The sequence below is a fragment of the Lineus longissimus genome, chromosome 3, assembly GCF_910592395.1.
Source record: "Lineus longissimus chromosome 3, tnLinLong1.2, whole genome shotgun sequence".
NCBI lineage: Eukaryota > Metazoa > Nemertea > Pilidiophora > Heteronemertea > Lineidae > Lineus > Lineus longissimus.
The window spans coordinates 9138915-9153462 of NC_088310.1; the positions used below are offsets into that span (position 1 = coordinate 9138915).

Genomic DNA, 14548 nt, shown 5'->3' on the forward strand with positions numbered 1-14548 from the left:
TTCTGTTTTTTCATTTGAATCAAAAGGTCACGGATAGGAATAAACAGATTGTTACTTTGATGCCGTTTTGATCAAATGTTGTTGAAAACTTGTCATGGCTGCCGTATGCTTAGATATTCTTGGTGAGAATTGGATCTGTTTAACGGACAGCACTTTAAAACTAAGGAATTTTTTGGTTTAATTTGTTCATGATGGAATAGATTCATAGTGTCATGGTGTCTTATTGTCGATTTCCATTCAACAATACTATTCTCTGATGGATTCTGGTCCCATGTTGTTAACAATACCGGAAATATAATTATATTGTACTTGGTCACTGAAGAGAGTGGGACAACGAGAGTACAATTATAATACAGTGTCGAAATCGACTAGTAATCTAGACGAATCTAGACGACTAACTATAATCTAGCTGATATTCGCCTTTTCTGGATTATAGTACAAGGGGAAATTCCGTTGTTTTCCTCTGATTACTCTGATTATCCTGTCCTCCGCGTAAACGAATTTCTTCGAGTCCTGGATTAACCTATCATAAAAAATGTATAATGCAGTCGGTGTCATGGATTTACTAAAGAAAGGTAAGGTATTAGCGGAAATGCTTTCTAACTCGTTCTTCGTGATATCTAAGTCCGTGCGAAATTTACACCTCTGCATGTACACAAATAGCGACAATTTTTTTCTTCCTGTTTTGACTTAGCTCTTTGTTACAGTACATTATTCTAATTGTACTATAATAAACATATTTTGATATGTCGAACCATGTTTAGACGTGTCACAATCTAAATATTTCGCAACATGATCATATTAGGGGTACGCCGATCGTAATTTATGGTGGTCCAGGAAAATGGAAATGCAGTTTTACACAATGCCATAGCGCAGTTATTATGCATACGAATTTGATCAAGTTGTTTTTAAAGTATTTGTAAATAACATGTCTGCAGAACGGCATTGTCGATCATATTCACGTAAGTATATAGACAATTTGTAATGTTCAAATTCAATTACAAATTTCAAATTTCAAACAAACGGTGTAGGCCTTTAACGGCCATTGCCGCTTGTAGAACTGTCAAAGTGTGGGCCACATAAAATTAGAAATACGCAGTATATTATCCACTGGAGGAGAATTGATATATTTAGAGTCTTCATCAGTGAACACAATAGCTTTGTCGAGACTTATATATAGTGTACGTATTTATATAACTGAAAAACACATGTATCAAATTCAATTTCAAATGTCAAATTTTTATTTAATGGTCTACCGGAAGGCCTTTTAATTACAGCTATGTGAACTAAACGGAAATGTCGCGATAATTTACCCTGCAAATGGATACCTTTTATAATCATCCTGACTTAACCAGTGGTTTTAAAATATACTCTGCATGTCGATATTATGTATACGAGGTAGGAGTATCAGAAACCTGAGCTCAGGATGATGCATAATCGGTAACATAATCAAATAACTTAAAACTATGACTAATTCCATTAGCCAGCAAGTTACATTATAAGGAACCACAGCACTTCATTCAGAGGTTTGGAACCCCAAACTATTACTCAATACGTCAGCTTGCATGAAGAACTCCCGAATATCTATTTATGGATATTTACTTTCACGGCAGCTAACCGGTGTAACGTCTTTAAGTGTCTTTGTTTCTGGGCTCCCCTCGTTGTTTTGAAAAAGCTGAAAGATCGATTTGCACGTTTTTCAGTGTTTTCCCCTGAAGAAATGTCATGGTCTCTCTAGCTGGCTTTCGTATCAAAAGAATGAAACATGATATGGGGAACGACCACAGCTGTTACACCGGTACGCCATTTTTTTCGTTTGTCAGACATTGGGTGATATGAATAAAGAGTAGTAAATGCTTTTATCTAAAACTCCATGTACATTTACACTTGGCCTTTCTGTACAAAATTGAAGTAAAAGCATTTGCTAGCCTTTATTCATATCACCCCATGGACTGAATAGGTTCTTGATGGTTCATTGTTTGCATATTGTGGAAACTGAGTATGCGTGACCTTTTATTTCATTTGGACACACCAGAGACCATTGTCACGAAACCATATTGGTTGTCTGTGGTGAAGATACATGTATTTGTATCTTGTTTTCTATATAATAAGATGATCAAAGTGAACTCATGTCTTTAGCAGCTAGCCAATGACCAACTATTTAATCTTAATACTCCACTGAGACGCTGAATTCACCATGGTCGGAAGAAGTCGGAACAAGAATTCCAGATTATGTATCCGGTTACGCATGCGCATTGCTAAGTATCCAAGGCAACTACGCCGTAACCCGTGCACAATATACAAAATCTGAACATTTTGTTCGGATTTCTGCCGACCCAGGCGTTGATTCAAAGCCCGCTCGCGGCCTGGCCTGGGTGGTTTAGAGAGCATGCAGGCGTATTGGTCTGAGCCATTGTTTTATTTCTTTGCTTAGGCTAGAGTGAAGCCTGATTTGTCACAAGTAGTAATTCTGTCTAAGTCTTCATACCAGATAAAGAAAACTACAGCTCAGACCGAATAAACCTTTTCACCCTTTGTTTCATAGAATATCGATAGAGATGTAACAATAACGGACACGTTCTTTGCGAGCGAACTTGTTGCTATTCGAGGGATTTTTGTCATAGTTTGTGTTGAGCGTGGTTGTATTTGTTTTTTCATGTTGCTAAATGTCACATGCCTGAAATAAATCTTCATGTAGTTTTCCAGTTTGCATTGGCACTATCTGCGCGGGCCACCGTACCTGATTACAGATAGTAAAAAAAATCGCGAAGTGATAGCATTAGCATTGAAGGACGCCATGCTGTTTTTGATCGGTCAATACCTGTCACCCGACCGGAAGCCCCGCATTATTTCTGCTTGAGAAAAGTGGCGACAGGCCTGATTGATTGCTGAAAAATTAAAATTCGGGTTTATAGTCTGATGACAACTGCTATCAGGTTTATTATCCGACTTTACCTGTTAACAATGGTCTGTCTTGAAACCTTTCAGTAAGGACGTCAGATGAGCAGCTCAACCAGCGCTACAAGCTGAGCATTTCTGACCGGTACCCATTTACACACCTAGTGCATGGAGAGAGATGATTTAGACAAACAGACCTGCCTACAGTCTCACGCCAACAGTGTTATCGGACCAGGGATCTTTTGACCCACCTCGAGAGTCCGAGTCACCATACCACAGCAGCTTACTTGATTCAGCGGGGGCCCCGAACCAATAGTGATTGCAAGTGATCAGCAGATGTAATAGCTAAAGGTTGAAAACATTTGTCATGTGCGAATCATCATGATTAATTATCTTGTTGTCAGTCCACAGAGATGTAGCCTCAAACCAATATTTCCATTTCCATGATCAAACTTGCCAGCGTTAGGCACCACTCTAATCAGCAAGTTTATTCAATTATCGAGAGCGGCGATTCAGTAATGATCTTTGGTTAAAGTGAATGGTCTGGGTAAATAGTCGAAGCGACGGGAAACATTGGCCATTCTCTTCTCGAACTGTTGAGATATTCCTGCAGGCATCCGAGAGGCATTAGGAATTTCCGGGAGGACGTTCGTTCACGGATCAATTTGGATAGTTTCTAATGGTGTCTGCCGTAAGTGCCATTGTCTTTCTTCATGTTCTGAGAATGTCCGGAATCTTCGTGAGCAGAATTTCAATTAGTCACGAGTTAGGATTAGGACGAGATTTGTTTTGGTGAAATTCTCTCTATTGTTTATGGTACTTTTGATGAAATAGCCCGGCATCAGTTCTGCAGCTCTCACCAGTCAGGCAAGGAATGTCGATCTATTTTTGCGCTATGCGAGAGGTACAGGGTTTACATTGCATTAGTTTCAACGCATTCTCAACATACTTGCCTCCTCCACAAACATCAACATCTGATTTAGTTTGACGAGAAATCCTCAATTTATACACTCTTGAAATCTATTACATTTAGTAAAACAACTAATTTGGTAGTTCCCGTTGTACCAATTGTGAAATTAGTAAAGAATGGTATTTAAAACTAACCATTAATTAGTTGTTCTGGCTAAAGAAGTTGTAAAAAATAACAATAACTTTTGATAAATCGTTAGCCTCATAGCATAATTGCCTAACTCATATTAATTTTGAAGGTTTTGAGAAAAATTAAAGAACCATTTCTTCAGACAACGCTTTAACAAAAACTTATAACAGATGTCTCAACATTTTTAAAACCATTAAATAAGTAAACAATGCTTGAATAACACAGAAAAGTGACATAGACATAAAATTTTCACATTTTGGCCAAAATATGACTTAGGAAATTATGCTATGAGGCTAACGAAATTGTAGTTTAAAAAACTGATTTCACACTCGGTGCAATACAGAAACTACCACGGGCAGAGAGAAGAAAAACAATACTATCAAATAGTCATTTTTACAAGTCAATTCTGAGAGTGGTATAAACAGTCCTTTTAATAGACCTTTCTATAGTCTTTTCTTCCAAATGTATAATCACTTGTCTGCTTCAGGAGGTTCATTGTTGTGAATGATTGATTTCACTTCGTTTTTAATCCATTCTAATCGGCCATAAATTTAACGACTACGTCATTTTACCAATCACTTTCATTACCGCTCCTTCAGGTTTTAATACGAGAAAATTCTGAAGGGCTTGTCACTCTTAATTCGATGAAATAAAAAGAGTTCACCCACATCCGGAGTATGTCAGTGAGAAGCAACTATTTCATGGGGTTTTCCCACAAAATTATGATCGATTAAACGACGTCTCTGTTTCCTGGCTACTCAAAGTAAGATTCACATATTTGCGATAAATCGCGGATGCCGCGTCGATCGGAGAAACTCTGGAGGTCTTCAGTTGGTTTACTGTAAAGATGTTTATTGAAGCCAGACAATTTTTCCAGTTGCAGCTGACCAAGTGTTTTTTTCTAACCTGAGGAAACCTTTTGTTACTCTCTTCCGACTGGTAGATTTGTCAAATTATTCTAGGTTAGTCGCTCTGTGAAGCTGACAGGCGGATTGGGCCATGCTTATTCCATGATCATGACCTATATAGAGTTAAACACATATAGGTCAAATATTTTTTCCGAAAAAGGGGTTCATCTGCACCCAATCCCCTTGCCTGCACCTGTACGATGTAGCATCCTATTCGCTTCTCTGGTCCTTCAAGGGAGCATTAACGCCTGAGGAAATCAGGTTACTGTGGTAGCGGCTTAGCGAAATAACCCCTGTAAGTGCATGTGGTAGTTGAGATGATGACAAATGATTGTGCGGAGGTGAAGTATGGTGCCTTTATTACCGAGAACAAGGCAACCAGTGATACCGCAGGCGACACAGCCACAAAGTAACCGAAGTAATACGTTCTAAGGGATACCAGTTACCACTAATGGCATTGTTTACAAGGAGTTCATATAAAATTATTTACAATAACAGAGAAGCCCTGTGGGGTAGTATCAAATAATAGGGAGTTCTCGCAAATCTCCCGAAACCCCTACGTGAACTCCTATCTAGTTGTTCGACCTCCTGATAATGAAGTCGAAAAATGGGATAGCCATTTGGCGTGGACGTTTCGAGAGATTTGCAAAAATTTCCTATGATTCTACTCCTCTCTCGGCTCGCTTCCGGGGTTTTTCACCTCATTGACCAACTTCGACATATTATACATGTACTCGGACTACATTGTACACATCAGTCCACGATACAACCCAGTCTGTGTATACCACACACATGTTGTTATTTGTCGAACGTCAAAAGTAGTTTTTACCAAGAACTTGGAATTCCAGTTGTCAAAAGTTGTAGGTATGTTTAACCTACAACTTTCTAGTATAAGAATGATAGATTGGGTCAGGGTGAGTACTCTCTTTATCCAGTTAACCACTGGCGCATCTTGTTCAAAGCGTAGCTTCAGCATGTTGGTTTCTTGTGTAGTGAGATGATAATGCTGTTCCTTGTGTTTGAAACTAGATAACATAACAGACATTCCCCGAGAGAGGCTACAGGAATAAAGGTCAGCTCTCTTTGAAACGCTGGAAATACGACCTTGTCATGGTGATAAGCTCTGCATCTCCAAAGAAGGTGCATTGAGTTAACCAAACGAAATTGGTACCAATAAGGTCTGCGGTTCATCAATGGAACGTAAAAGCCATCTCCGGTCAAGATAGTAATACCTTTATTGTGGTTGGGGAACTGGGTTACTTTGCGGATGGAACGCGACCTTGTCATCATTAGCCACAACAGGCTTATTGATTCAAGTTACTCAATTACTGGTTGTGTTCACTGATCTCTATTGGGGTGCATTGTGATATAGGTGCAGAAGTGCAAAAGGAATCTGCCCATTTTCCCCATTACTCTGTTCCCTAAAGTAATGGATTACAAAGCACGGTAACACCCTAACCGACACCTCGCGGAATCAAGTATTACCTGGTCTTCTTTATCAGAGCCGAAGGAAGGAGTGTTTTGTGAAGCTCCTTGTTAGTGGTGTCCTTACCACTCATTTGCTAAACTTATTAGAAGTCAAAGACAAACACATTTGCACAGGCTGATCGAAGTACATACACTGCATCACTATCAGTTGAAACAATTTCTTTAGAACTTACTCTTGACGAAAGTTAAGAAATAAACCCGATGAGACGCCATCTCACATTTCCAAGTACCCAGGAGATTTGTCAGTGAAAGCTCAATCTTGCCTTCGGAGTTTGACCGGTTGGTTCAAAGCGCCCCATCTTTATCATTTAACATTCCTTGACTGGTTTGATTTGCTGAATTGTTAATGAACAGTTATGACCATGAATCAACGATCGTGTAAATCAATCACTTCAATTAGTCTTTCTACCAAACTGATCATGATGATCGAACGGTCAAACGTGATCATTAGACGATATCCACACATCAGATGGGCAAATACAAAAAATTTTTGGTATCCCTTCTTCCTCTAAATGAAAGGGTCACACACTCCACCCCCAGACAGTTCTCGAGACCGAGCTTTATTCAGTGAAACACAGAAACTGATATATTGCTTCATAAATGCTTGTCGTATTTACGAAACTGTTGTCCGCAAATTCCGTGATTTATGCTCTAATAAGCTGTCTTGTTATGGTATTGGTCTCGAGTGTAACTTAGTAATGAAACGAATGAAGACATATACCACAGCACTATCTCTAGAACACCAACATTACAAATAATTTGATCGTATCTACGGTAGTTTTGAAGCGCAACCCGGCGCCATTTGGCACATCGTATGTTTTCGAAGTTATATTTGTCATGCAATTATTGCGGAAGTGGACATATCTGAGTTATGTCCTGGTGCAGTATTAAACTTGACCGAAATGATCAATCACTAACCATTATTGCTGCAACTCAAAATTCATACTCTGCCGGCATTAGCATTGAATATCTCATAGTAAAATCAGCGTTTTAAAGGAATAGGCGGCTTTTTACTGCAGTACATGTATGTTTGTTCTTCACCAAGTCATTAGTAAACTATGGCACTTGTTTGATGCTTTTCCAATTTTCATATAGGTCACTAACAAGATTTTTCCCCTTCTCCTGTCCTGGGCAGTTCTCTCAACTTGGCTCCTGGCGAGGTCATCCCTTCTGTCCTACAGCCTCAGGTTCTGACGCTCGCGGTAATGTGGTCCTTTGCCTGCCCGGACGCTGTCTGTAATGCGGATTCCGCCCAAGTTCATGCCTTATGATGTTGTTCCTGGGCTTTCTCAGGTTGTTGCCGAACCAGTTCCACCTCCTCCGCAGGAGCTGCAGTTCTATCTGCTCCTCCGTTCCTCTCCCCCACAAATCTATGTTGGTGATTCTAGAGCAGTTTTGTTATAATCGCGGTTCGACGCTCGAGTTTGCTGTTTTTCCCTTAAAAGTTTCGCCGCTACGGCAAACCACGGCGGTTTTCCGCTGTATATAGTGGAATCAGCCATTAATAATCGCATAATGGCAAAATACGACCCGTAAAGAGCGCTGTCGCATGATCCCGGACGCGTGATATGCAATCTCTCCATGTACCAGCACTGCTGCATGTCATCTTAAAATTATTTTCACTCGCTGACATTGCACGGAACATACGCACGGAAAATGTTGCATATGTTTTCAAGTTCTCGTGTTTTTGTGAACCCAACACAACTAAGAGAAGAAGATTGATTGCGGCAACCAACGCACAAGACATGATATTTGTAGAATGAATTTCTTACGTTTGGTTCAATCTCTCGGTTCTTTCTCCGTGCCTCCGGCTTGCATCTCCTTTAAGTCTGATCAGACTGGAACGATGAAACAAAAGACGGATGCTTACTTTCAACACAATCTTCCCGTGCATCCTTTGGTTGACAAAGAAACACGGGCAACACAGGAACTATCTCTCTGATCAGCACACCTACTATATTCTTCTCACAATTTTACACAATCATACCGAGAAGATGCAAAAATTCTTCTTTTAGTCGTGGTAAATGATATAGTAATTGGGCCTTCGACGAGGCACGAGACTCAAAATATATTATGTCACGTTGACTGTCACTGCCTCGCGTTTGTTGTAATTACCCCGTCGCCTTCCCTGTATTTTCAACAATAACCCGGATCATATTCATAACTACAATGTCGTCCCAATTTACTGGAAAGCAGGTTAAAAAATAGTTACCGAAATAAGCGTATCGTCTGTTAGTATTGGCACAATCAGTCTTTCTTGAAAACATCGCACCACTTTGGATTTTTTTGATTGATTACGAAAAAAATATTTTTGAATTTGTAGATAGAATATACAGCTAAATGCATGGCGCAATATACATTATATAATCCGTGCTGCTGCCACTGTTTTCGCTCTCTCCAAACTACACTCCTGATGAAGCAGTGGCAGAAAGTCCTTCACCACGTCCGATTAAGATTAACTTCTACGGTATAGCATTTTTAAAAACCACTGCGTAGGAGTGTATCACCAAACATGACATCATAGATTTGATGACTGTAAAATATACAACAAATGGAAATACTTCTTTGACCTTTTTGTTACAGTGCACTGTAAAACCGCTATATTTTCGCTTGCGTGTCATTTTCGTGAAGTAATTTCGATTAGCCTCAGAGCGAAACTCTCAAAATTAGTTTTTGTCGGAAAAGGCCTTTTGAAATTTCGTAAACATTATTACTTATCATACTAGTATGTCCAACAATATAAAAATCTCGAAGAGATTTCCAGCAATCTTGATGATTTCTTTAGAAATTGATTTTCGTGAGTAGCAAAAACAAATATCGCAGTTTATTTCTTCGAAGTTTCACCTTTCAACCGACTATCGGGATGAAAAGTAAGCTATATTTTTATTCTTAAATGTAGGTTGAGTTAAAAAGGAGTTGAAGTTTGCATGGTCTGCTGGGAAATTTTATAGCTGGGAATGACCAGAGCCATCGACACTTTCGTAATTCATTCATCAAAGTCCGCAAAATATTAATATCCGGTTCAGCTTACCGCGCAAGTTAACAAGATGCCCTTTTATGCTTGGGCTCTAATTCATCTTCTCATGTTGATGTAGTGTTGTTACTGGTCATAAGCAAATATGCTCAGTGAAGCACATCAGTGAGAATAGGTGATTGAATTAGTAATTATTCATTTCTCCTATAAAAAAAGATGATGGATATGGTGTTACAGGATTTGTCTAATGATACTGCCTCTGGTTGATCTTGTGCGTTAATGCCCTACATGTACATGTACATTAAATCATATCCCTGTTAAAAGTAACAAATGGTTAACATTAGAATGTCATCCTTCGTGGATTTTTCATATCTGAGATGCTACATTCATTTGACGTCATTTTCGCTGTCATCTCGAAACGATGCCGAAAATAACGGCTTAACTGTACGAGACGCCATTAGCCGCATCACTCGCTCAGCTTTGTTGGTCGATTGGGCCGAATTACCTCCCGCAATGCATTTTGGGTATAGTTTGCGCAAAGTATGATAAAAATGGGAAGTTTAAGGGATATTTTTCTCTTTTTAAGATTGGTATCTTCCTCGTGGTAAATATGAACATTTTAATATCGAATGTAAGGCACAATATTTTTTTAAATTTAAAACGCTGGCGTACATTGTGTCTACTTGCTGTAATAATTACCCAAAGCAAACAAATAGAATGGCGATGTCTTCATCCTTATCCTTGAAGTTTATGCACCTGTCACTGTCTAAAGCCCAACGTATTCGGTTTCATCAGTACAAAGAAATTTACCGGATTGGAAAAAACAACACTTGAAATTGCCATGGCTACGACTGGAAAAAAGCAACACTAGTCAAGAGGTAGATTCGGTGTCACCATGATCCGGCTTATTCTTTGTTTGCTTGGTGGACGTTATTGTTTTAGGTGAATAATGAATGCGTAAAATCAATGAATGATGGATCGTGTTTTTATCACGATAGCCATGGTGATTTCAAGTAGTAGGCTATTGACCGAACTCTTCAGGAGGCGCATTTGGTAAGCCAGTACAATGAGTATTGTAGTCCAGGTAACCTCGACCCTATCAGCCGCGGAGGCCTCATTAACAGGCGAGCCATACATTTTCAGTGCATACAGTGGATGCACTGTCAACACTGGGCGCTCTGGTATTCCTGGTTTTTCACTAGGCTCGAGGTTACCCATCTTGTGAAAAACACGTGACCGGACACCGGACACCGGAATATTTGAGATGATTGAAAAACCAATCAATGGTTTTCCAAATGGTCCATAACTTATTTTTTAAGAGTTTCTTGTACCTTGCTGTTAAAATATAAATATAGTTATTTGTTATCTGTCTTCCCAATTGGGTTTACGACTATGCGTCATGACTGTGCTCATCTGGTTATTTGTCATTCAAGAAGCAGTTCCGCCATTTTGTAGTTGCATGCAGAGTTTATACGGCATGTCCTCGTGAATACCGGCAGCCTATCCTTTGTGTACTATAAGGCCGAAGTTACATAGACCTCATTCGTTCATTTCCCAGGACTCATTTTCCCATTTTGCTTTCTTTCCCCTGTGAATGCACGGCATTGTGGCGTGCATTCACCGAGGAATGAAAGAAAAGGAATGAAAGAAAAACCCGGAAAGTGACTCGTGGTAAATGAACGAATGAGGTCTATGTAACTTCGGCCTAAAAGTAGGACCATACATTTCGGAGGTCCACAAAAGGGTAACAGTAGGACTATTTAGGTCGGCCCTGGTCCCGCCTTTATTGTAACTGGTCATGCACAATCTGCAAAGCGCTGCTTCCCATACCGCCCTGGAACATTGACGAACAAAACATTAGAAATACACGCTGGTGTGGCATACAGATCTTTAGCCAATGACTGTGACGACCTGTGCACACAATAAGATTTAAATACACTGTTCATGGAGTATAAATAGCCAATTATAACACATGCAATATATGGCGCCCGAAGAGGCCTCTTCAAAATGGCACCCGATACCGGTATTCACGAGGACGACCTGTATTTAGCGTACGGTTGTGGGCGATACGTAAAGCAATAAAGAAGAGTCAAAACAGTGCAAGAGTTGTGGTATTGTACAGCTAATAAAACTTGGGGCAATAAAAGCATAACATGATAATGATGATAATCAGGCTGCTGCACCTTTATTTGAAACTGACACTTTTAACTATAGTCCATTCGTAAATGTTATGCCCGCATCGATTGGCGCTGTGGAGGGCGAAGTACTGGTCGGATTTCTTTGAAGTTTGTTTTTTTTCAATCCTTGCCTCAAAGCCCAACAGGATTCTAGGACTCCAGCATTCTTGGTGCAGAAGTGAAAAAAATTCTTCATCAGCGGAGTCCAATGGTCATTTTGAGGGTTCCCTCGATAGGCCATGTTTTGTTTCTGGATCTTGGCACATGAGTAGATATACAAAACAAATAATAACCTAAACAATACACCCAGATTATGGTCAAGAAATAGACCGTACTGAGCGGAAAATGTCCGAATTCAATGCACAACGTCAATGTACACAAATGCATACAAAAATTATTTCGTTACCATGGTTAAATTGAAAATATCATGTTGGGCCTTGAAGCAAGGATCAAGAAAAACCAAACTTCAAAGAATCCGACCAGTAGTTCGCCATCCAGAGCCCCAAACGATGCGGACATAACACTTACGAATGAATTTATGTAGCTAAGTACAGATGAGAGAAGAATGTTTAACATGCAATTGGTTAGATAGAATAGCACCTAGTTCTAATTTCGAATATAGTGGGCTTTATAAAATTAAATTAGCTGTCATTCGTTAACCGTTGAACTAATCAGATTGCTTCTGCCTGAATTATTTTATTACAACCCCTAAATAATTCGAACGGCGTCCACCTTTAAGGGGCTGTTTTATGAGCACGCTGGGTGCGACTATCTTAAATTGCACTTGTCTATTTTCAGTGATGATAAACCTCATTTTTTGTGTACATTCTCTATAATACCTCTGCACATGAACCTTAATTTAGCTTTCGTGTCAAAACAAGCTTCAGAACGACCGATTAAACTGATTTTTATATCTCATGTCTCATGCATTGGAGATTTGTGTTTCTGAGAACATGTCGCTAATCAGTCTGTATCGTCATCTAATGACCAAGTGAACAAACAATCTAAATTTAATGCCATTACCTCGTGTATTAATCAATCACACCGAGTAAATCTTATGACTGCGATCAGTCATTGTTGTTGTTTTACAGCGCACGATGGCATTTATCATTTCATGAGAGCCACGTTCACATTTCTGGCTATTAAACACCCCACGCTTGCAATCACCAAAAGAACAACATAATATTTTACGGCTAATGATAAACACGTTTTTTATTGACAAACACCACCAAGCGTACAGTCCTCAGATAAACTATGTATTGCTTTACAGCTCTCGATAGCCTTTTATGTCACTCACGTTCTATCATTAAGTTATTGGCAAACGCCACCGAGCTTGCAGTCTAATAGAAGAACAACGTGTTGTTTTACGTCTCTTGGTAGCCGTTTAACGTCGCCCATGTTCTTTAATTGGCAAACGCCACCAAGCTTGCAGTCTAATAGAAGAACAACGTGTTGTTTTACGTCTCTCGGTAGCCGTTTAATGTCGCCCATGTTCTTTAATTGGCAAACGCCACCAAGCTTGCAGTCTAATAGAAGAACAACGTGTTGTTTTACGTCTCTTGGTAGCCGTTTAATGTCGCCCATGTACTTTAATTGGCAAACGCCACCAAGCTTGCAGTCTAATAGAAGAACAACGGGTTGTTTTACGTCTCTCGGCAGCCGTTTAATGTCACCCATGTACTTTAATTGGCAAACGCCACCAAGCTTGCAGTCTAATACGGCTCTCGATAGTAGCCTCTCCGTGACTCACGTTCTATTGGCAAACACCACAATGCTTGAAGTCTTCAGATATTACCTGCTCCCATAACCTTTTTATGTCACTCGTGTTTTTTTATTGGCAAACTCCAACATGCTTGCAGTCTATAGAAGAACAACGTGTTGTCTTACTCTGCGCACGATGGTCTTTTCATGTCACGTCTTCACGCTCTATTGGCATTTATCTGAATAAAACTTATTTTTCTTAGATATCACGCGTTAGAAATGAGATAGGATCATAGAAATAGGATCCGACAATAGCTATTTCGCCTAGGTAAGTGCCATCCTACCCATTTCCCTACAAAGAGTTTGCATTCCCCTGGCGTGTCTTATACACAGCAAGCCTCCGATAAAAGGCACGGTTTACTACCGAAGCCCACTAGCCCCTGCGGGGGCGGGGCCGGTGTATCGTTGTGGGTTGTTTCCCATATCCAATCGTTTCCGCAGAGCTAGTAAGACCAGGACTTTTCTTATGGGGCAAAACAGAGAAAAACGAGTCCAGTCAGTCTGTTTTCAGCGTTCCCAAACAATATGTTTCCAGAATCATACAGAATTGGAAACACTCGAAAACCTTACACCGGGAAACATTTTGTGTACTTTCAATGTAGTCTCACAGACGCTCGAATCTAAACGTACGAAACTCTTCGTTATACTAATCCGGAACAGTTCGGGAAAAACTACAGCAATAAATTTTCCACCGAGAATATCGGCAGGCGATGTCATCAATTGGCTATTGGTTAGATTTATTCTGGGACGCAAGGAACAAATCATCAAATTGACTGTCAAATAGATCAAATTCGTGAACAATTTATGCAGCTGTCGACGTGAGGTATACTCGAAAACTTGGTCGCATTTAGTAGAACAACTATCAAGCAACAGTATGTGGCTAAGGTTCTTTAATAGTTCAAAGGGTACACCGTTCGTGATAACTACACATGGTCCAGGAAAATTAGAAATGCAACTGTACACAATTCAGTAGTGCAGTTATAATGAATATGAATTTGGTGAAATGTGGTATCTATAGTATTAATGTACATTGTATGTATATCTATCTAAACAATGGCAATGCTGAAATTTATAATTAATACATATTCACGCAAGTTTCTAATTCAATTACAAATTTCCAATTTCAACGAATGGCGTAGGCCTTTAAAAAGTCGTAATTTTGTCACCCACACGCCCTAGACGACCGTTCTCTGGGGTCCGACTGGTACTATCTTTAAAGAGTACATAAATTATTGATAAAAAG

General features: G+C 39.6%; 1 protein-coding gene across 3 annotated transcripts in view; it reads left to right on the forward strand.

Annotated features, from left to right (window-relative positions):
* The window catches only part of LOC135485678 (FMRFamide receptor-like), a 38577-nt gene that overhangs the window by 10590 nt on the left and 13439 nt on the right, over nt 1-14548 (forward strand). The window contains exon 2 of one of the 3 annotated variants that reach the window (XM_064768029.1): nt 437-575. The exons of 1 other annotated variant lie outside the window; for it this stretch is intronic. The gene's annotated coding sequence lies outside the window, so the exon portion shown is untranslated. Of the gene's footprint in view, nt 1-436; nt 576-3520; nt 3590-14548 lie in introns of those variants that run through there. One more of the 3 variants, XM_064768035.1, reaches the window with a different exon arrangement.